Raw genomic sequence first — 23,073 nt, forward strand, 5'->3', positions numbered from 1 at the left:
TAAATAAAGCACTGTACATTGTAAGGAAGCATGTCTTTTCGTCTTAATTCTGTAAATCGTTTGCCAAAACGTCAAATGTTTCACCTGCGTCGTTCACTTTGTTGGCGTACAAAATCATAATAGTCGTAAAATCCACCAACGTGTTAAATACAACTGTTATATCAAACCGTAAAAATTGGTGCAATCATTCAATAGGTTCAAGTATTCCAAATAAAGTTATACGAAGCACAAAACATTTAAAACAGTCGAAAACAGAAAACAAAATGGCTACCTATAAATTTTTTAATTTCCAGCATATTTTTCATATTAGGCGAGTTTCGACAGCCAATGAAAATGGCCCATTTCTCAAATCCTATATAAGGCGAGTTTTGTAGCCAATCAAAACGGAGGAAACTCATATTAGGCGAGTTTTGTTGATAATGGCCGAGTTTGGTAGATATTGAGCCAATTCTAGCATATATTATCTTCAATTGTCTGGTATTGATACCGCAATTGTCTCTGTATCTCGTCAAATACGTAATAGTTGATTAATAATGTTGAATATTGAGGCCGTGTGACCTTACATCATTCAAGTACCATTTAAAACGAACATTGCTTTTTGGTTACTAGAATTTGCACTACATAACCGAAAAAAATACAGAAAAGGTTATTGCATATTCAATTTTCAAGTAGCTCTTAAAATAATGATGAAGTGACACAGATTGTGGATTAATTTTATTGAGACAATAAATTGTTTTCACGACTTTATCATTTTGCTATGAATAGACTCGGCAGCTAAATAAGGAAATGCTCGATTACCGATTTACAAACGTAAGGTCACAAGGCACAATATATATCCCGCAAAAGAAAGTTTAAGTCCCGCTTTCACAAACTATAAATTATTGCACATTTTATTATTAAGATACTTTCAGGTGCTTAACAGATCTAAACAGTTTTGTCAGAAGTCTGTATTTTAAAGTGTTACACACTTATACCCAGGCTAGCTCATGCTACTATAAATGTAGTTAGAAGGGAATGGGTACAAGATCTAAACAACTGTTACATATGTCCAGGTGTGTGGTACCAGCAATATATAATAAACACAAGTCTTCTTTCACTTCACACTCTGTATTGTAGATGTTAAAGTATACAATGCGACAGGACTGCATAAACAGAAGTTCTGCAACCTGCAATTAACAAACCAAATAACATACTATTACAATACATATCAATTCAAACACAAACCTTTCTAAAACATATAAAACATATTCATATACACAATTAATCATATGTGACGCGTCATGAGACTTTTGGTCCGAAACCGATAGCCTCGATTTCGAGGAAAACTTGCGCAAAGTTGAAGCGTAAGAAATAAGAAAGTAATGAAGTTTTTATCGTAAAAACAACCATTAAACAATTTGTCGCCCTAGATTGTTCAGTCAAATATATTCTTTAAAATGTAATGTTCATAGAAATAGTGTTTTTTTAACCACTTTTTTTTGTATTGTTTATTACTTTTGGTGTTATCTCCCGTAGTTGTCATGAGCTATTTTTTAACCCAAATTTGAAGATGTAGGTCAAGCTGAACCAAAAGCATTTACATCAAATTAGGAATTTGTTGGTAAGTAGAATTATTTTCATTGTTTAAGCATATAATTTTATAAATGTGTATATCTTTAATGTAATGCAATATATTTAAAATTCGGTCAAATGAATGGAAATTGATCGCAGGAAAAGAAAGCGGAAGTGAAATTTGACAGTCTGACATTGAAAATGTAAACAGATCAAAATCCAGCAGATATTCTCTTTTTGCATACTTATGATGACTGATCATCTTACCGCGGCCAACTATCAATACAATTATTGATGGATTTTACGAATTAATTTTGAGTTGCAGTTTAACTGTCTTTTTAGCTATGTTGATGAATTTAAAGTTGTAGATGAACTTTTTTTTGCAATGTTGATTTATGTGCATACAGTAACATACAATCTCATGAAGTTCAGGCACATTGAAATAAATTTCTGTTATGATGAAGATGATCATGATGATTATGAAAATAATAGACTAATGCATATGGGGGAAAAGTAGAGCATAGAATAAGAGCACAATACTCTAAAAGCCAGGACCAATATTAATGACTGTAGCTGCAAGCTGCTTTTTGAGTATGCATGACATTCAGACTAACAGGAAATTTCTTTGGCATGCAATATTGTGTACATGTTGATCTGCCGGGGCATCACCCAAACTATAAACAGTTAAAGATTTGTATTTCTGTAAATACATATTTTTAGAACATTATGATCAAATGTGAATTTCAGGTCAAGCACCTGCTGTACATAGAACAACAATCCATTACAGCTTTGACTATGCCGAGCAGGTCTTCTACCTATACTAGGCACAGCAAGAGTGCCCTGCTTTGAAGTGTTCTGTAAATCATATGGTAAATTTTATTTATTAAATGAGTGGTTAATACAGTTTTGCCATTTGACTAAATTATTATAGGGGAAATGGAAAACCTTTATATTTTGTAAATTCACTGAAAAAACAGAGAAGCGCTCACATTTGCTCTGCGGCGCTCTTGTTTAAATATTTTATATCACCTTTATTCAAAGTTCTTGCTTGAACATAAAATGAAAGTGTAAATATATATACATCTTTTCTATTTCAAAGTGTGTGTTTTCAGGTTCACAGATATCTCAGTGATAAGGGTTTAGCTGTTATGTGGCCAATGGTGTGGTACCTCATTTTCAACATCATCCATATAGAGAAGACTCTGCATATCTGCACATTGACAACTGTGTTTGGTGGAATAAAAACAATGTAGTCATTGGGTATGATTGACAAAAGCTGTGTTGAAATACATCACTTATGCACTGCATATTGACACATGAGAACATTAGAATAACATAACAATGTAACATTTATTATTTTTTCAATACAAGTAATCAGAAATCTCAAAATATGCATTAGTCTTATAAAAATAGTTGGGCTTAAACCTGTTCTCTTTATTCTCTAAATGCCATGGATTGAAGGCAATCAGTTCAATAAATTGTATGTAATTCTATGTTTAAGGGTCTGATGTATTCTGAAGGGAGAGACACAGCATTTACTTAAATGGAAGCAGGTGACATAAAGTTCAGTCCTGTGTGAGATTTGGTCTGTGAAATGTAAGTTGTAAGAATGTTGTTGTTTTTGTTTTGTTTTTAATTTTGGTGCTTTATATGTTGATTTAAAGCCAAATTAAAGGATTTTGTGTATATAAATATTGACATTTGGTACTTTATTTAAACACTGAAGTTGGTTATAATACCTTATAATGTAAAAGAAAGCTTGTGTTAATACAATAGGTATTATATCCTAATATAAACAACATGTTTATTTATTTAGACCAAATGGAGGCAGCACACATCCTTTGTGGATTGATGACCTTGGCAAACTGGTTATATTCTTTGACTGGTTGGAGTACACCAAGTGACCCTTGAAGTGCATTCCAAACTATCATCACTTCAGGTATAACAAAAGTATTATAGACTGTATCACTGTCTGTGTATGTATATTTATGAAATAAGTCAAAATCAATTTTAGATATTGTGTCTATTTTATTCAGATGTGAGTTTTTTTTGATGTTCAAGTTAATTTGCATAATTTATTCCAAACACTAAGTAATGTACATATATGAACATTATTTTGCAGAACTTCAGCTAACAACCCAGTGAGTGAATTCATGAGAGAGCATGCCAAGGACAGTGAGATTGAAGTTAAAACTGACAAGCCCACAACAATGGTTTTTCCATGGAGAGTACCATGAACGCATCCAACTAAAAGGACTTAATGCAAAAAGGCTCTGATCCTTTAAATAAGTGAAAACACGAATATACTGATATGTGATCTTTATAAACTAAATATAAGATTTGAGAATGAGCCCATTACTGAGCTGATGAACATGTACATCAATTTTTTATTGACAATTATTAATTCAATAAAAAACATGTTCATGTGAACTGAAGCTACCAGTGATTTTGAGTGAAAAACTGTGGTTTTAGCAAATGATTGATAGAAGGGTACTACACCCTGTCTTTTGTTGGGAGAGCCCCTCTGCCATAATGGAGACCACTATATGTTTATTGTTAATACAAACTTAAAACAATCTGGCAGTTGAAGCCTATAAATGCTTGAATTGAAGACATTTATAGTATTGTTTGTCAATATTAGTAACTTCACAGCCTGATAAAATGTACCTTAGCAACCTTTCAGTTTTTCTTCAATATCTTTATTTTTTTTAAAACCTTCCTGAACCCTATAAACATTTTCAGCTTTAACTTTTACCTATGAATAATCATCGAAAATATAATTTGTCATGTAATATGTGACCAATTGCATACCTCTTAAAACTACATAATGACGTGTACATGCTAAGTAGTTAGTATGTTAAATAAATTGTATTCATTTTTGTAAAATGTAAATGTGCCCATTTATTAACTGATCTAATTTTACAATAGTGTAAATTGTGTAGGATTGTTATGTTTATTAAATCAAGAGTACATATACTACCATTTCATGTTTTATGAGCAATGAATGACTATACAAAAAGTCACATTTGAGGTAGATTGGTAAAGTTGGTGTGATTATAATTATGTTTGTGGCCAGTTGCCATGGTAACAAGGATAAAAACACACTCTTAAATACCATTCAAATAAGAAAAATTATAGTAAATTACAGGGGTAACATACTTTAACTTCTATATATACATTGGTTTGTATTAGGTGCAAGTTCCAACCTAATGTCAATTTATTGTGAAAAATTGCCAATAAACTACGGTACTTGGCGAACAGTTTTTATTTATTCGGATTTTTTTATGTCAAATACATACACCATGTACAGTAAGGTTTGAGAATATCAATTAACAGATCAATTATTATTGAATGCTTCATATGGCATTTATTGTATATTTAAATGCAAGTTTAACCCAAAAACGCCTTTTTTAATAAAGGTTGCCATGGTAACCATTTAATTTTCATTTATTTTCTCAATGATATTTTAGAATGGTTTTGAAAATATATTGTTGTCGTTATAATGTGGGAATTGTTTATATTGTAGTGATGAATATTCATTGCATCTGTGAATACAAATGTTTCAATAAATTTTTGAACTTTACCGAATTTCCAGCTGTTTCTTTGCCCTTCTAGTTTTTGTCATAGTTTCGTTAAAAATAGGAATTTTTGAATTTTCTTTTCAGAATTTTTATCCTAAAGAATAGTACAGTCAGAAATTACTCATATCTCATTTTCGCCCAAAAAGTGGTTTGGGGCCAAAAATCCCGTGATTGGTCACATATTCTGATGGTTTCTCAAGGGTATATTGTTTTGAAGCACAGGAAAGCTGCACATGGAAATTCACTGAAAAAACAGAGAAGCGCTCACATTTGCTCTGCGGCGCTCTTGTTTAAATATTTTATATCACCTTTATTCAAAGTTCTTGCTTGAACATAAAATGAAAGTGTAAATATATATACATCTTTTCTATTTCAAAGTGTGTGTTTTCAGGTTCACAGATATCTCAGTGATAAGGGTTTAGCTGTTATGTGGCCAATGGTGTGGTACCTCATTTTCAACATCATCCATATAGAGAAGACTCTGCATACCTGCACATTGACAACTGTGTTTGGTGGAATAAAAACAATGCCGTCATTGGGTATGATTGACAAAAGCAGTGTTGAAATACATCACTTATGCACTGCATATTGACACATAAGAACATTAGAATAACATAACAATGTAACATTTATTATTTTTTCAATACAAGTAATCAGAAATCTCAAAATATACATTAGTCTTATAAAAATAGTTGGGCTTAAACCTGTTCTCTTTATTCTCTAAATGCCATGGATTGAAGGCAATCAGTTCAATAAATTGTATGTAATTCTATGTTTAAGGGTCTGATGTATTCTGAAGGGAGAGACACAACATTTACTTAAATGGAAGCAGGTGACATAAAGTTCAGTCCTGTGTGAGATTTGGTCTGTGAAAGGTAAGTTGTAAGAATGTTGTTGTTTTTGTTTTGTTTTTAATTTTGGTGCTTTATATGTTGATTTAAAGCCAAATTAAAGGATTTTGTGTATATAAATATTGACATTTGGTACTTTATTTAAACACTGAAGTTGGTTATAATACCTTATAATGTAAAAGAAAGCTTGTGTTAAAACAATAGGTATTATATCCTAATATAAACAACATGTTTATTTATTTAGACCAAATGGAGGCAGCACACATCCTTTGTGGATTGATGACCTTGGCAAACTGGTTATATTCTTTGACTGGTTGGAGTACACCAAGTGACCCCTGAAGTGCATTCCAAACTATCATCACTTCAGGTATAACAAAAGTATTATAGACTGTATCACTGCCTGTGTATGTATATCTATGAAATAAGTCAAAAACAATTTGAGATATTTTGTCCATTTTATTCAGATGTGAGTTTTGATGTTCAAGTTAATTTGCATAATTTATTCCAAACACTAAGTAATGTACATATATGAACATTATTTTGCAGAACTTCAGCTAACAACCCAGTGAGTGAATTCATGAGAGAGCATGCCAAGGACAGTGAGATTGAAGTTAAAACTGACAAGCCCACAACAATGGCTTTTCCATGGAGAGTACCATGAACGCATACAACTAAAAGGACTTAATGCAAAAAGGCTCTGATCCTTTAAATAAGTGAAAACACGAATATACTGATATGTGATCTTTATAAACTACATATAAGATTTGAGAATGAGCCCGTTACTGAGCTGATGAACATGTACATCAATTTTTTATTGACAATTATTAATTCAATAAAAAACATGTTCATGTGAACTGAAGCTACCAGTGATTTTGAGTGAAAAACTGTGGTTTTAGCAAATGATTGATAGAAGGGTACTACACCCTGTCTTTTGTTGGGAGAGCCCCTCTGCCATAATGGAGACCACTATATGTTTATTGTTAATACAAACTTAAAACAATCTGGCAGTTGAAGCCTATAAATGCTTGAATTGAAGACATTTATAGTATTGTTTGTCAATATTAGTAACTTCACAGCCTGATAAAATGTACCTTAGCAACCTTTCAGTTTTTCTTCAATATCTTTATTTTTTTTAAAACCTTCCTGAACCCTATAAACATTTTCAGCTTTAACTTTTACCTATTAATAATCATCGAAAATATAATTTGTCATGTAATATGTGACTATACAAAAAATCACATTTGAGGTAGATTGGGAAAGTTGGTGTGATTATAATTATGTTTGTGGCCAGTTGCCATGGTAACAAGGATAAAAACAAACTCTTAAATACCATTCAAATAAGAAAAATTATAGTAAATTACAGGGGTAACATACTTTAACTTCTATATATACATTGGTTTGTATTAGGTGCAAGTTCCAACCTTATGTCAATTTATTGTGAAAAATTGCCAATAAACTACGGTACTTGGCGAACAGTTTTTATTTATTCGGATTTTTTTTATGTCAAATACATACACCATGTACAGTAAGGTTTGAGAATATCAATTAACAGATCAATTATTATTGAATGCTTCATATGGCATTTATTGTATATTTAAATGCAAATTTAACCCAAAAACGCCTTTTTCAATAAAGGTTGCCATCGTAACCAATTAATTTTCATTTATTTTCTCAATGATATTTTAGAATGGTTTTGAAAATATATTGTTGTCGTTATAATGTGGGAATTGTTTATATTGTAGTGATGAATATTCATTGCATCTGTGAATACAAATGTTTCAATAAATTTTTGAACTTTACTGAATTTCCAGCTGTTTCTTTGCCCTTCTAGTTTTTGTCATAGTTTCGTTAAAATTAGGAATTTTTGAATTTTCTTTTCAGAATTTTTATCCTAAAGAATAGTACAGTCAGAAATTACTCATATCTCATTTTCGCCCAAAAAGTGGTTTGGGGCCAAAAATCCCGTGACTGGTCACATATTCTGATGGTTTCTCAAGGGTATATTGTTTTGAAGCACAGGAAAGCTGCACATGGAAATTCACTGAAAAAAAACAGAGAAGCGCTCACATTTGCTCTGCGGCGCTCTTGTTTAAATATTTTATATCACCTTTATTCAAAGTTCTTGCTTGAACATAAAATGAAAGTGTAAATATATATACATCTTTTCTATTTCAAAGTGTGTGTTTTCAGGTTCACAGATATCTCAGTGATAAGGGTTTAGCTGTTATGTGGCCAATGGTGTGGTACCTCATTTTCAACATCATCCATATAGAGAAGACTCTGCATATCTGCACATTGACAACTGTGTTTGGTGGAATAAAAACAATGCAGTCATTGGGTATGATTGACAAAAGCAGTGTTGAAATACATCACTTATGCACTGCATATTGACACATGAGAACATTAGAATAACATAACAATGTAACATTTATTATTTTTTCAATACAAGTAATTAGAAATCTCAAAATATGCATTAGTCTTATAAAAATAGTTGGGCTTAAACCTGTTCTCTTTATTCTCTAAATGCCATGGATTGAAGGCAATCAGTTCAATAAATTGTATGTAATTCTATGTTTAAGGGTCTGATGTATTCTGAAGGGAGAGACACAGCATTTACTTAAATGGAAGCAGGTGACATAAAGTTCAGTCCTGTGTGAGATTTGGTCTGTGAAAGGTAAGTTGTAAGAATGTTGTTGTTTTTGTTTTGTTTTTAATTTTGGTGCTTTATATGTTGATTTAAAGCCAGATTAAAGGATTTTGTGTATATAAATATTGACATTTGGTACTTTATTTAAACACTGAAGTTGGTTATAATACCTTATAATGTAAAAGAAAGCTTGTGTTAAAACAATAGGTATTATATCCTAATATAAACAACATGTTTATTTATTTAGACCAAATGGAGGCAGCACACATCCTTTGTGGATTGATGACCTTGGCAAACTGGTTATATTCTTTGACTGGTTGGAGTACACCAAGTGACCCCTGAAGTCCATTCCAAACTATCATCACTTCAGGTATAACAAAAGTATTATAGACTGTTTCACTGCCTGTGTATGTATATCTATGAAATAAGTCAAAAACAATTTTAGATATTTTGTCCATTTTATTCAGATGTGAGTTTTGATGTTCAAGTTAATTTGCATAATTTATTCCAAACACTAAGTAATGTACATATATGAACATTATTTTGCAGAACTTCAGCTAACAACCCAGTGAGTGAATTCATGAGAGAGCATGCCAAGGACAGTGAGATTGAAGTTAAAACTGACAAGCCCACAACAATGGCTTTTCCATGGAGAGTACCATGAACGCATCCAACTAAAAGGACTTAATGCAAAAAGGCTCTAATCCTTTAAATAAGTGAAAACACGAATATACTGATATGTGATCTTTATAAACTAAATATAAGATTTGAGAATGAGCCCATTACTGAGCTGATGAACATGTACATCAATTTTTTATTGACAATTATTAATTCAATAAAAAACATGTTCATGTGAAATGAAGCTACCAGTGATTTTGAGTGAAAAACTGTGGTTTTAGCAAATGATTGATAGAAGGGTGCTACACCCTGTCTTTTGTTGGGAGAGCCCCTCTGCCATAATGGAGACCACTATATGTTTATTACTAATACAAACTTAAAACAATCTGGCAGTTGGAGCCTATAAATGCTTGAATTGAAGACATTTATAGTATTGTTTGTCAATATTAGTAACTTCACAGCCTGATAAAATGTACCTTAGCAACCTTTCAGTTTTTCTTCAATATCTTTATTTTTTTTAAAAACCTTCCTGAACCCTATAAACATTTTCAGCTTTAACTTTTACCTATGAATAATCATCGAAAATATAATTTGTCATGTACTATGTGACCAATTGCATACCTCTTGAAACTACATAATGACGTGTACATGCTAAGTAGTTAGTATGTTAAATAAATTGTATTCATTTTTGTAAAATGTAAATGTGCCCATTTATTAACTGATCTAATTTTACAATAGTGTAAATTGTGTAGGATTGTTATGTTTATTAAATTAAGAGTACATATACTACCATTTCATGTTTTATGAGCAATGAATGACTATACAAAAAATCACATTTGAGGTAAATTGGTAAAGTTGGTGTGATTATAATTATGTTTGTGGCCAGTTGCCATAGTAACCAGGATAAAAACAAACTCTTAAATATCATTCAAATAAGAAAAATTATAGTAAATTACAGGGGTAACATACTTTAACTTCTAGATATACATTGGTTTGTATTAGGTGCAAGTTCCAACCTAATGTCAATTTATTTTGAAAAATTGCCAATAAACTACGGTACTTGGCGAACAGCTTTTATTTATTCGGATTTTTTTATGTCAAATACATACACCATGTACAGTAAGGTTTGAGAATATCAATTAACAGATCAATTATTATTGAATGCTTCATATGGCATTTATTGTATATTTAAATGCAAATTTAACCCCAAAACACCTTTTTCAATAAAGGTTGCCATGGTAACCAATTAATTTTCATTTATTTTCTCAATGATATTTTGGAATGGTTTTGAAAATATATTGTTGTCGTTATAATGTGGGAATTGTTTATATTGTAGTGATGAATATTCATTGCATCTGTGAATACAAATGTTTCAATAAATTTTACCGAATTTCCAGCTGTTTCTTAACCAAGTGCCCTTCTAGTTTTTGTCATAATTTCGTTAAAAATAGGAATTTTTGAATTTTCTTTTCAGAATTTTTGTCCTAAAGAATAGTACAGTCAGAAATTACTCATATCTCATTTTCGCCCAAAAAGTGGTTTCGGGCCAAAAATCCCGTGACTGGTCACATATTCTGATGGTTTCTCAAGGGTATATTGTTTTGAAGCACAGGAAAGCTGCACATTTGTTCAAGTCGTATAGAGCGCTTAGGGAAAAGTGACCACTAGCAAAGTTGTGTGCAAATGACTTTGATCTACATAAAATAGTCGCTTCGACCTGCTGATATCATTTTGGCAGTAACAATGAGAATGAACAATTAATAATATGTGTCAATGCCTGTAAAAAGGGGTACAAAGGTGCAAAAATGACATTTGCTCTTTTTGGTAGTTATTTATAGAGTACATCATTAGAAACAATTTGGCGAAAATTTGAGGTCAAAATCTTAAGTACTTTTGTTGTTATGACGATTTAAAGAAGCACAGGAGTCGATCAATTTATCGATGAAAGTGTCAAAAAGTGGCATATTTTTTTAGATAAAGAAATGAAACAACACATGTTTTTTATGTCTTTATATAATTTGTAGTTAAATATCTTACACAAAATAACATATTATTGAACTGGTGACAAAATTCTTGTAAAATTATGATTGAAGTTTTAAATGGCAATCAAAATGTTACCATGACAACCACAATACGATGCAATTCAATATCAAACGTAAAAGGGATCACACACGCCGCTCTTAAAAAGTACTGAAATAACCTAAGCATTGGCAGACACTTTACAAATATATTAAAAAAAAAATTATTCAAAATGTTTAAGACTTTTGTTGCTATGGTGATTTAAGTCCAAGGGGGCTCAGTGTACAAAACCTATTCTATTATCGAAATATGAAGAAAATGTACATCCAGAAATAGGTAATTTAAGTATCTATGCATTTTGTAGCTATGCTTATTATACACATTATAATTTCACTATTAAAATGGACAATCCTGTAATAAAAAAAATAAATGTAACAAATATACACAGAAACATTGCCATGGCAACAAAAATACAGAGTAGTGTATTTATTGTCTCTGTACATGTGTTTGAATCATTATTTCTTAAAATATTATAAGTTTACATAACGCAATATTGTATTTATATATATATATAACATATTACTACACTAAGAAACAAGTTGTAACCATGGCAACCACAAGTATCAATTTTCAATACATTACAGTCATGTACAAATCAATTCTAGAGGAAAACTTAATGACAATAAAAATTGATGATATTAGCATAAGAAAATTATCACTGCATCATTTGTTAATTGTCAATGTTACTGTAATTTGATGAAAAAGGATATTAGGGTTCTAGCAAGAGTTATGGAAGTTTCTGCACCCTGTTCTTTTTTGGAAGCACCCGTCATGAAGAGTAAGATTGGCAACCTCCTGCCTTCATAGAATTAAAAGCTTAAGACAGTCAAATATTGATTTTGTTTTGATAACAACTTTATATTCACAAGATTATAAATACACACAGGCTTTACATATTTGGCACTTGAAACCTAATAGTACTTCAATTAAACATTATACAATATTCCTAACATTTTCTGTAACATTCAAAATGTTAAAATTCTTCACAGATAAATGAAGGGTGTCCTATTGAAACATGCAAACCTGTCTCTTTTCTGTAGCTCCCTGTCTAAGGCTAAACCTCTAAGAGGTTTGTTTATATAGTTACAGTAAATATCAGCTTCTAATTCCTACAGATTTCTTATACTGAGAAATAATGTTATTACTTATTTCTGAATGACAAACACTAGTCCAAACAAACAGCTCTAAAAAGTTAATTAACAGGTTGTACAGTTTGTTCAATGCTTTGGTTGAGACTGTCTAGGGCACACTGTCTCTTTCAATGTCGAATCTGCTGTATTCTCTGATCTTGTCATGTTAATACCACTGCCATTCAAGATCCATCCCCTTGATGAAGAATTCGGAAAGGAGTTCAGGGTACACAACTGCTCTGGTTTTCATCAGGTAAACTAAACCATCACCCATGCAGCAAACCTGCACTGCACAAAGCCAGGCCTGTTTGCTGAAAGTATGGATTGATAGAAATTATGTCTAGATCAGTCATATTGTGACATCACAAAAAAGTACAAGCTTATATAAAGATCAAGATATCATGCCAGTGTTTTGACAATGTCAGGAGTTACTTGGTTAGTTTAAACAGCGTTTATTTTTGTTTAACATTGTTGAAAATTTGAAATGTAATATAAAAATAGCATACTTATGGAAGTTCACATATACATTCTTCCTCTGGCAACAGGTATGCAAAGATGTATTTTATCAATTTCAACAGTTATTGAGTTATGGTCAAGGTTATTTTGTTTACATGTAACTGACACCAATTAAAAGGCTAACGCTGAGGTGAATACTCTTAAAAATCTAGGACTCAATTCTGTTAGGTAAGTGTTTTCAAAATTAAAGTACTCTTCTGTAGGGTTTAATGTGAACATTTTATTAACTACCTGCTAAGACCAAAGTGCCAATTTATTTCGGGTTTTTATCTCCAAGCCATGGTACTTGAAGAAGTGATCATCATGCTCACAACAGTGTCTGCTCCCTTTCAATTCAGTCTCATCGAAGAAACGAACTACTTGTTGTCCTGCAACATTTGATACACATCTTTATCTTAAACATGCTATTTTGATTATCTAAAATATTGCATAATTTCAAAATAAAATATGGAAACCAGTTAATTATAAATTCAGTATTACACAATATGTCTTCTGATTACGTATAACAAGGTTGTCATGTGTGCAACCAAAAATCTTCCTTGCTTGGAAAAAGCTGTCAATTAACAACCGTTTCTTAATTTGTGAACTTAAGTTATAAATAACTAAAATGTACCCGAGTGCTCTGCACATACTCCAAACTACGATGACACCGCATTTCCATCAAGTTTTGAACAATATTGGACCAATCGGTTGGGCATGATTGGGAAAGAAGACTGGCAGGCAATGTCCCAACTGTAATGGAGGGGGCCGGGCAGGTAACATGGATACTGTCCTGAAATAAGATAGCAATATAATGTCATGTAGTGCACTGTGATCTCTTGTCAATTCATTATTGTTGTTATCAAAACTCATAAACAGATTATAATTATCTACAATGTTATCATGGACAGGTTGAGTGTTTCTAGTAAATAAAGGTCATTCATAAGTTACACAAATCCTTATTAAAATGTCATCAGTGTCGTTGACATGTCCATCGGGAACACTTTACTCCCATGACTACAAAAACATATGACTCGGTATGATGAGAAATTTATATAATTATACAAGTTCATTCATTATTATGGACAATGTGGCATGGAAATTAAATAAAACCGCCAGTTCAAGCCATTTGTTTGGCTACCAGACAAATCGGCCCCTTACCAAATCGGCCCCTAGCTCAAACGGTTACCTTTTCGGCCCCTTACCAAATCGTCCCCATCCCGTAGACGTTTCGGCCCCTGATTACCGAGACGTTTCGGCCCTTATTTATATTTTATATTTTTTTATTTCTAAATATAAGTAAAAAACATGTAATTTCATTTTTTATTTTAATAGACAAAGCTATATACATACATACAAAGGTATAGATAAAAACAGATTTAAAGAAAATATCTGTACACTTGAAAACATGTAAAGATTTATTCACGAGATATTTTTATAAAATGAAATAGAGTTGAAGAAAAAATGTTTAAACTTCATTTTTTTTTAAATAATCTTTAAATATTAAACATAACTATGTTGCTAATATTATGTTTAATGACATGTCCATTGTCTAACATCAGTCTTGACCAAACACCTATCGCCCGCCGTAGATGGCACCAAAATTTTTCAGGAACTCCTCGCAGGTGACATCATGCGAATCGTATGAGTCCCACTCATCCATGATCCTGGCGTCTAGAGCGGATAGTTCATTTGAAGTTTCATTAAGGAACGATTCCGCAGTGGCGAACTGCGAAACATCTGAATTGATGGATAATGATTTATGAAAAGAAGAAAACAGATTTTTTATAAGAACTAGTATACAGTACATCTTCTTATTAACTACAATTTAATAATAAATAAACAAACACATGGTAAGACATAAGTTATACATTTTATGAATTTATATTTTAAATCAGGTAAGGATGAAAAAAACTATTATTAATCTTATATTGAATACGTATGCAAAACCATACTGGCTTAAAAGGTGTTTTTAGACAGACGGTCTTATGGCGAATTGTCACATTCCACAGGGGTATCAGGCGTTGGAATTATGACACTTTGTGTTTACAAGCTTACAAATACGTGTACAAGGTTTGTTCCGACTTTCCCAACCGCTAATTCTCACACTTACAGAATTACCCAATACCCAATTATCTCTTCGCGCCTCAAACAGAATATTATTATTTTATTACGGATATATTGTTTTACTCTTTTTAAAATGCATATTTGTTGTAGAATATCTGTAGAACTATCAAGTTGTCACTTGTTTGCAAGTCATATCTATAAAACAAACATTATTTCCTAATTATGTATAAACAGCATCCGGATTAAGTTTGCAAATCCAGAATTTTTGCAAATTTATTTTCTTTGTTTTTCTCCCATTTTTTTATTTTTGTATTTTTAAAATGTGTTAGGTAATACTTATAAGAGATATTTTTGGTTTCCTGAAATTTAATTCTAAAATCTTATTCAACAATAAATATTTGAGAATGCTCAATCTTAGCAGTAAACAGGGTATAAATCTTGTGAAACACATAGCAATAATGCGCTAAATAATGCACGTGAATGCAGGTAGTAGCAGAAGTCAAGAATCATCTTGGTTTATTACAACAGAAGCAGTTATATACCTTTGGCGGTACGTGCATTTTAATCTAAATTACATAAGTTATGGGAGTACTTAGCGGTAAACATAGCCATACCTTGATAGTGTTAAACATTTATATACGTTTTTTTTGTGTCTATAAAACATATTACTTGCACCTACCTGTATCGCAGACTCGATGCTGCCAACGGTCCCACAACCTTATCTCACTCAATACAAAAATCCGAATCAGACATTACAATTTTTAACAACATTCCATTACACAATAAAATAAAAGTAGAACAACAACGTGTTAATAATGTCCAATACACGAAAATTTAACAGTAGCACAGCAACACGTTTAAAACAAATGGTACCCACTTTTAGAAACGATTTAACGGTGTTTATATTACTCAAATCTTCTTTAATCAACTGTAAATATCATTAACAAATTAAAGACAATTATTCATTCACACGTCTTTGAATGTCTTTTTCACACCCACAACACTTACCGTTTGCCTTGTAAAGAACGCATGGTTCATAGGCACATTTTCTTTGAAGTCTTTAATGATCAATTAATAATTAACAGTTATAACAAATAAACTTTCTTAGATTTTCTAATATTTTATATTAAAAATCAGGGTTAATAAGTATTTAGATTTTAATTATATTTTTATATCAGTCATATCAATGTTTTTCATGCATATTTGTCTATGTAAATTTAAAGATGTTATTAACAACTTATTTACATATCTCATTTACATTTATAAGACGACCTACAATGTTTTTCTTTATACTCAAGATAAAAAATAAAAACAAATTAAGGGGCCGAAATGTCTCTGTTCAAAATCACTAAGGGGCCGAAACGTCTCGAGTCATTTTAATTAAGGGGACGAAATGGCAGGGCCGAAACGTCTTAGGGGCCGATTTGGTAGTAGGCCGATTTGGTAAGGGGCCGATTTGTCTTGCTCCGTTTACTTCCGGGTTTATGACAATTGACGAATATTTTCGCCTTTTTCTATATCATTTTAACATAATAAAATTTAATATTAAATTTATACAACTGCAATGATATTTACCTGTCAAAACTCGACAGAAGCATCCTCGAAAAGCAGCAAATGAAGACAAAAAACGTTTGAAAATTTCTTGTTTGTCAATTACCAACCGGAAATTACGTATATGCATAAGGGAGATAATCTTGTTGTTATTATACTCGTCGCTATCGGTAACATCGTTGTCGGAGAATATGTATATTTTATGGATGCAATTTAAACAATTGTTGTACGTTAAAATTTATAAATCTAACAATGAAATGGTGACTTATACCAATTAAAGTCAGTGAAATAAATCAACAAAACTTTAAACACGTTTTTCTCGAAATTGAAATTGCCGACTTTGTACCCCTTTCTACAGGCGTCGTCACATATGGTCTCTGCCACAGTCAGAACAAAAACTGAAGATTACATCCACATGAAAATAATATATATAGTTTTGTAGTTGGTGGATATAAAAAGGTTACCGTAGTCTTATAGACAAATCAACGTCTGCAATCATTGACAGTCTTACCATCAATCATTGCTATCGTACAAATGTTATTTTTTGCAGGGGGGTTTTAGTGCATGCTCTGAGTGATATGATACAACATACAGTGCGTTGTGAAGTAAAAACGGAATTCACAGTGTTTTTTTCCGAAGCAGGGTAGAACTGATAGGCAAATATACTCAAGCTCTATACTGAAAGGATAGTGGTCTACAGGTTTCGGTTGTGAGTTTATTAATTGAGTTATGGTGCATTATGTATGCTTCGTTCGATCCAAAGCGTGTTTTTAATTTTATAATTCAGTTTAGATCTTCAAAATAATGATACAAGAAAGCTTTGATGAATTTAGGTCAACTCTGAAAACGCTAAATATCTTCCGGTACATTGTGGTTTAAGTCAATATGTACACTGAGCGACATGGTTTAGGGACACCAGGTAAGACGATGGTATATCAATATTGATTTACAATCATGTCGTATTTAATGATATTTTGTTTGCATAAAACCCAAACGTTTTAGGTTGCGGTGCAATAATGAGTCAGCTAGAAGTGTATTCTTGTTATGATTTAAACTCGTCTCAAGAATATCAATGCATTTCGGCATTTATCTGATGCAACAACGTTTCATAGAAATTAAGGTTACACACCACTATATTTGTTCTATATATTGAAGTTTATTGTGTTTCACAATGAGTATCTAGTATATATCATTACAGTTCTTTAAACATTCGTATTGTCCATAGTTATCCTCCGTAGACAAGTGGTTAGTGTACAGGACTTATAGTTGTTGTAGTTTTTTTATTCATCAATTTAATTCAATACTTTATTGCATTTAAAAATGACGGGAAAACATTTAAAATATTTCAGGAAAACACACAAGGGATTTAAAAATAATTGAGGATGATAGATTATTCAACAGAAGTATGCATATATACAATATATAGATATATATGGGTGCAAACAAAATATTGTTCGTAGACTAAATATGAGACAAACATACAGGGTGTACACTGCAATTAATACCTTAACAAAGCGAAACAAAATGTTGTTGTTCTCTTGTTCAACAAAATTCGAAATAATATTAGTATTTACAATCTCTTTTAAAATAGTTCATACCTCTTTTCAAAATCGTTCCTTGGATTTAATAATAATGATACATGATCATTACGTAATGTACTACAGAGTTTTAAACATGTGTCAATTTTGGGATTTTCACTTACTAATTCTAAACCCTTCATTCAATTGACCTAACACTTTGCACAGTTGGTAGCGGTCACCACACGATAAGTTGAAATTCCTCCATACCAACTCTTAATGCAAATTATGACCCTTGATTTACATTTGCCTTCTTTTTCATTGCATATGACAGGCAAGTTTGTTTTTGTTAAATTAACCAAAGTGAAATATTGACGTACGCCGTTGTTTGGGCGAGCCGACATGATGGTGGCGCCAAACTGACAAATGGTATTGAATATTTTTTGTTAGGTTTGACATATAGTGACCAAACCTTGTTTATAGAACAATTTTATGGAGACCTTCATTGGAATGCGTTTTGGGTCCTTAGAGCCAAGATCACTGTTTTCTTAAAAAAAGAGAAATAAATCTAACTACAAAGGCTGAGGTTGTTCAAGCAACCATTAAAAACCTGATTTTGTCGCAGTGCGTCGTGTTTTCTTTACTGATTAAATTGTCTTTTTGCTGCTTTGAATAGGCAACATTTAGTCGAGCACGCTGTACTATGAAAGCTTTAGTTATATTTATTTTGCTTTGGATTTGTTTAGGAGGTCGCTGTGTCTCAGTGATGCTACAGGCCTGATCTTTTTTTTGCAGGTGGTTATACACCATATAATTTGTTTTCGAGAGCAAATTAAACATTATAAACTTGCCAGTAAACTTCAAAACAGCTCACACAAAATGAGCGCTTTTGTAAGCGCTCTGTGAAATCAAAATACGACCTTATCTTGTTTTTTGTTCAAAAATGTAATTGACAAATAGTAAAGGATTAGATGTTGGTACTATTTCCAAGTTTGATTGAAATAGTAATTTATAATCAATCTTAAAGGTAGCATTTAAAGTTTAAGTTGTAAACGATGTAAGCAAGTAAACGATGAACCGTCGATATTTGATAGTCAATCATTGATTCTAAAATTATAAGTTCATAGAGATCATGCACGCTACCTTGCACAAATATATCAGCTTCAATATTACGATATTTTTATACAATTATAGTGAATGTGTTAAGAATTGATGGCAGTAGGCAGACCCTTTAACAACAGACAAAGTTGAAATTCTTCGTGAAAATAAAGGTTGTTTTAAAAGGATTTTTCACATCATTTTCGTGAAGATCTTGACGAATAATTATAGTATGAAACGTCAAGGATCAACAGTTGCAAGCCACTAACTGAATTCGATACCACGTATCATACATTAATCTTAATTGTTTTCGGTCAAAAGGGCTACCAAAATGCTTTTAAGAACTGTCAACAACTTAGCGTGGTATTTTGTATGGCTTACATATAATAAATCCACTCAATATTTGAAGTTTGAACTTCTGGACATGGAAACGGGTTATTCAACAAAATCCTAAATGATAAGAACATTTAAGACAACGTACATTTCCTGTTTTTATCTTAATTTTATTTAAAGAGTATTTTTACAAATCTAGCGCATGTAGCGTTTGTAATAAACGATAGATAAATAAAAAAAATCATTTCTCGTTCTGACGCGGTAACCGATTGCGATTCAAAATGTTGCGCAATATAACTATGCTCCAAAAATCATTCAAATATTTTGTCTAAAATATATGATACTATGAGTTATCCAAAAAACATGTTTATCAGATTGATACATGCAGTTTGGAATATACACAATGACATGTACTGGATATGACCATTCCTTAACCCACTGAAAGAATGCACGATTTAAAATATCGTTTGAATTTGAAGTTGTGTTAGAAGTTTCAAGCAATAAACTAGACTTGTTGAAAACAAAACATCTGTTCTTTGAACGCAATAGTTGTAATTCGAAGATATTAGAAACATGAACGATAACTTTTCATTTTTAAACGAAAACATTTTGGGAATGGAATTTGTCATTAATCTTGTGTTAATATGATGTAGTGGAACAACTCGGCTATTTGTCTTTCATAATCAGATACGATACTTAATATCTTACGCTGTAATACACATATAGCTGCCACTTTTGAAAATATTTTCAGAAATGAGTATTTTAAATGAAATGTTTACTATTGAATGTTTGAATAGTTTTAGAACTTGCCGCACGTTATAAATTAAAAAAAGGTTGTACGGTTAGCGCAGTGGTTAGCGCACACGCTTCTCACCAAGGCGACCCGGGTTCGATTCCCGGTATGGGCGCATGTGAGTTTTGATAGTGGTTACCAAGCCGGACAAGTGGGGTTTTTCCGGGTGCTCCGGTTTCCCCCACAACACAAGACCACATTCTCGCGCAACATCGTGCCTACGAGAGTGACTTAGTATAAGGTATCATTGCTTCCTTCACTATCGTTGTAAAATATATAATGGTTAAAGTAATAAAAACATATTTAATAGAAACGTTACATTACTAAATTATATTATGCACGACCAAGTGTGTTTAAGTTGATAGCAATTAAAAACGTTGAGTATTATGTTTGTTTAAGGAAATTAGACTTGCATTGCTTTAAATAATAACGTTTAACATTATCATTATTGTTTATGTTTATCTTAATATGTGATTTTATGCATTTACTGCAATCTTACTTAAAACTGCTACTGCCGGGCGTATGTAATTACCATGAACTGTATACTTTCAAGTTAATATTCATGTGTTCTATTATTTTCAGTTATCGTCTGTTTTGAAGATATTCGTTATAAAAATAATAACTGAATATGAATGATTAAGTAATTAAGTAAAATAACTTTTTCTCAAAACAATCATTTATCCCTTATCGACACAATATAAAATGTTCAAGTTTATCAGAAACTCTTGATCGTGTTGACCACACATAGTACCCTCTGACAAAGCACGTTGAAGGCACTGTTATATTTACAACTATTTATTACTGCAGTCTTAAAATGATTTTATCTTTGTATCAACTTGGATAGATATAAAGGGAACAATAATTTTGATTTGCTGTATTATATCATTCAGGCTGTACTTACGAAAAAACGTTGTATGCACAATTTTCAGCTTTATCATACATGCCTAACAAGTGTTGACTGATATAATAAGCCAGTAATTACTTTTATACTTGTTGCAAATTGCCACCCTTTTACTGTTTTAGTTTGGTTCCGCGGCGCTCGTGCAATGTCTTGGGCAACAGATTATACAGGTGTCCCACAATGCTCGACTTTAGAACCGTTCCTTTCAAACCTGTTAAGGAACGATACTTTAATCAATGCATAATAATGAGTTTTAAAACTAAACAGGCGCTTATATGTTACATTTTCATAGTATAAATGTGTAAGAATCCATTTATTGTTTAAAATAATTGAAATCTATCAAAATGACGGTTAACATTGCTGTTTTGAAAAGCACATATGCAATGAGTTCAAAAATCCAGGATCACGTTTAAAGAATAAGTGTTGTAGATACGTGTTATCTAGGTGTGTGTATTTCTGTCGTTCATTTGCATAGTTCCACATAATTAATATTTTTTTAGAAATCAGCCTATTAAAATAAAAACGAAAACAAAATTCTGAAAAGTATTGCGTTATATTACACGAATGGATAACAAGATGCACAGCTGGGTTATATTTTCAAAGAGAAGTAGTGTTGTTTGTTGTTCTTTGTTTTAAGAGTGTCGAATATTACTAGTATACGTGGTCGTATAACATGTCGCATGTAGATATTAAAAAAATAGTTACATATGTGCAGTCTGTTGTAGTTGTTTTGTGACTTTTAAGTACCTTTAGAACGTGCCTCTTATCAGGTATGGCTACTTGGCGTGTCCAATATTGTCATTGTATTATATATGGAGGTACATCTGGCTAATGTCAATAATGCTTAATTGAGGTACCTAGTGACCCTATATACATTGCATTATTTAAAAAATGGAATTATGTCCTGATAAAAAAGATCTCGAAAGCGCCTGTCTACAGTAAACAATTTTTGAAGACGCATAGGACTGTTAATATTTTTTAATCATGTTCGATTATAACCACTTGACAAGCAGATGCAGAAACTTAAATGCATTGAGGAATAAATTACTTTACAAGTTTATTATTTTGATAGCGATTTATAAGCTTTAGGATGATTATATCGCCGCAAACAAAGTTAAAGGCAAATATTGAAGTAATCATATGATAAGAAGGTTATGCGGACGATATTCGATACAAACGCGTTTACAGTTTAAGACACATAACGAAAATGAGCACTCTAAATCGTACAAGTGCTCCACAGATAAGAGCAAAATTTGTCTTTTTAGGCTCAACAAAATAATGTTCGTTTCGGGTTTTCCAACCGATCATATTCGTTTTGAAACGGACACGACGGTTGTATTGGTACCGGATATATCTTGTCTTACAGTCTGTTTCTCCTTGCTGATGCATTTCTTTCACTTGTAGGTTAACAGTATTGCTGACAAATCACGTTGATCGTCGGTAATCTTTAACATTATTTCGTAAAAGAATAACATCATACCAGTGAAGGCATGTTTTCGTGTATGCATTTTAATATTTGATAGTTGATTTTTGTTGGCCAGTACACACATCCAAAAGTGACAGCAACAATATGTTGAACTATTTTTAAAAGAACGAGAATAATAAGCAAGGGCGAAAAAAATAGCGCGAAACAAAACTGTATTTGACAACGATTGAGACGATAAAATAATATTCCAGTATATTCGCTCAGGTAAAATATGTTAGGGAAATGAAAAGTCTGCATTCATGTACGCAGGACTAGACTATTTAACATTAAATGAGCAATAATTAATGTCGGGAAGGCAAAAGGCATCCCATTTCGCCTTACTGGTGTTTTCAAACACTATAAACCAAAAATGGGATTAAATTCAAGACAGAAACT

At 31.8% G+C, this 23,073-nt stretch overlaps 4 long non-coding RNA genes across 5 annotated transcripts; 3 read left to right on the forward strand and 1 right to left on the reverse strand.

The window, feature by feature from the left end:
- Window positions 1–1,517: 1,517 nt before the first annotated feature.
- LOC128221367 (uncharacterized) lies at window positions 1,518–3,090 on the forward strand. The gene is made up of 4 exons (XR_008258982.1): window positions 1,518–1,600; window positions 2,299–2,420; window positions 2,664–2,811; window positions 3,053–3,090. It is a non-coding gene; the product is annotated as an uncharacterized LOC128221367 (long non-coding RNA).
- Window positions 3,091–5,521: 2,431 nt separating this feature from the next.
- LOC128221380 (uncharacterized) lies at window positions 5,522–6,333 on the forward strand. Its single transcript, XR_008258984.1, has 3 exons — window positions 5,522–5,671; window positions 5,913–6,007; window positions 6,228–6,333. It is a non-coding gene; the product is annotated as an uncharacterized LOC128221380 (long non-coding RNA).
- A 1,847-nt stretch (window positions 6,334–8,180) lies between these two features.
- On the forward strand, window positions 8,181–9,547 carry LOC128221203 (uncharacterized). Its single transcript, XR_008258916.1, has 4 exons — window positions 8,181–8,321; window positions 8,563–8,657; window positions 8,878–9,000; window positions 9,180–9,547. It is a non-coding gene; the product is annotated as an uncharacterized LOC128221203 (long non-coding RNA).
- Window positions 9,548–11,243: 1,696 nt separating this feature from the next.
- Window positions 11,244–16,928, reverse strand: LOC128222178 (uncharacterized). 2 transcript variants are annotated; one of them, XR_008259094.1, is made up of 4 exons: window positions 15,699–16,928; window positions 13,587–13,745; window positions 13,205–13,341; window positions 11,244–12,768 (listed from the first exon to the last, which is right to left on the reverse strand). It is a non-coding gene; the product is annotated as an uncharacterized LOC128222178 (long non-coding RNA). The 2 variants fall into 2 exon arrangements; XR_008259095.1 differs by having other exon boundaries at window positions 16,595–16,709.
- Window positions 16,929–23,073: the final 6,145 nt, after the last annotated feature.

The sequence above is a fragment of the Mya arenaria genome, chromosome 16 (assembly GCF_026914265.1).
Source record: "Mya arenaria isolate MELC-2E11 chromosome 16, ASM2691426v1".
Taxonomy (NCBI): Eukaryota; Metazoa; Mollusca; class Bivalvia; order Myida; family Myidae; genus Mya; species Mya arenaria.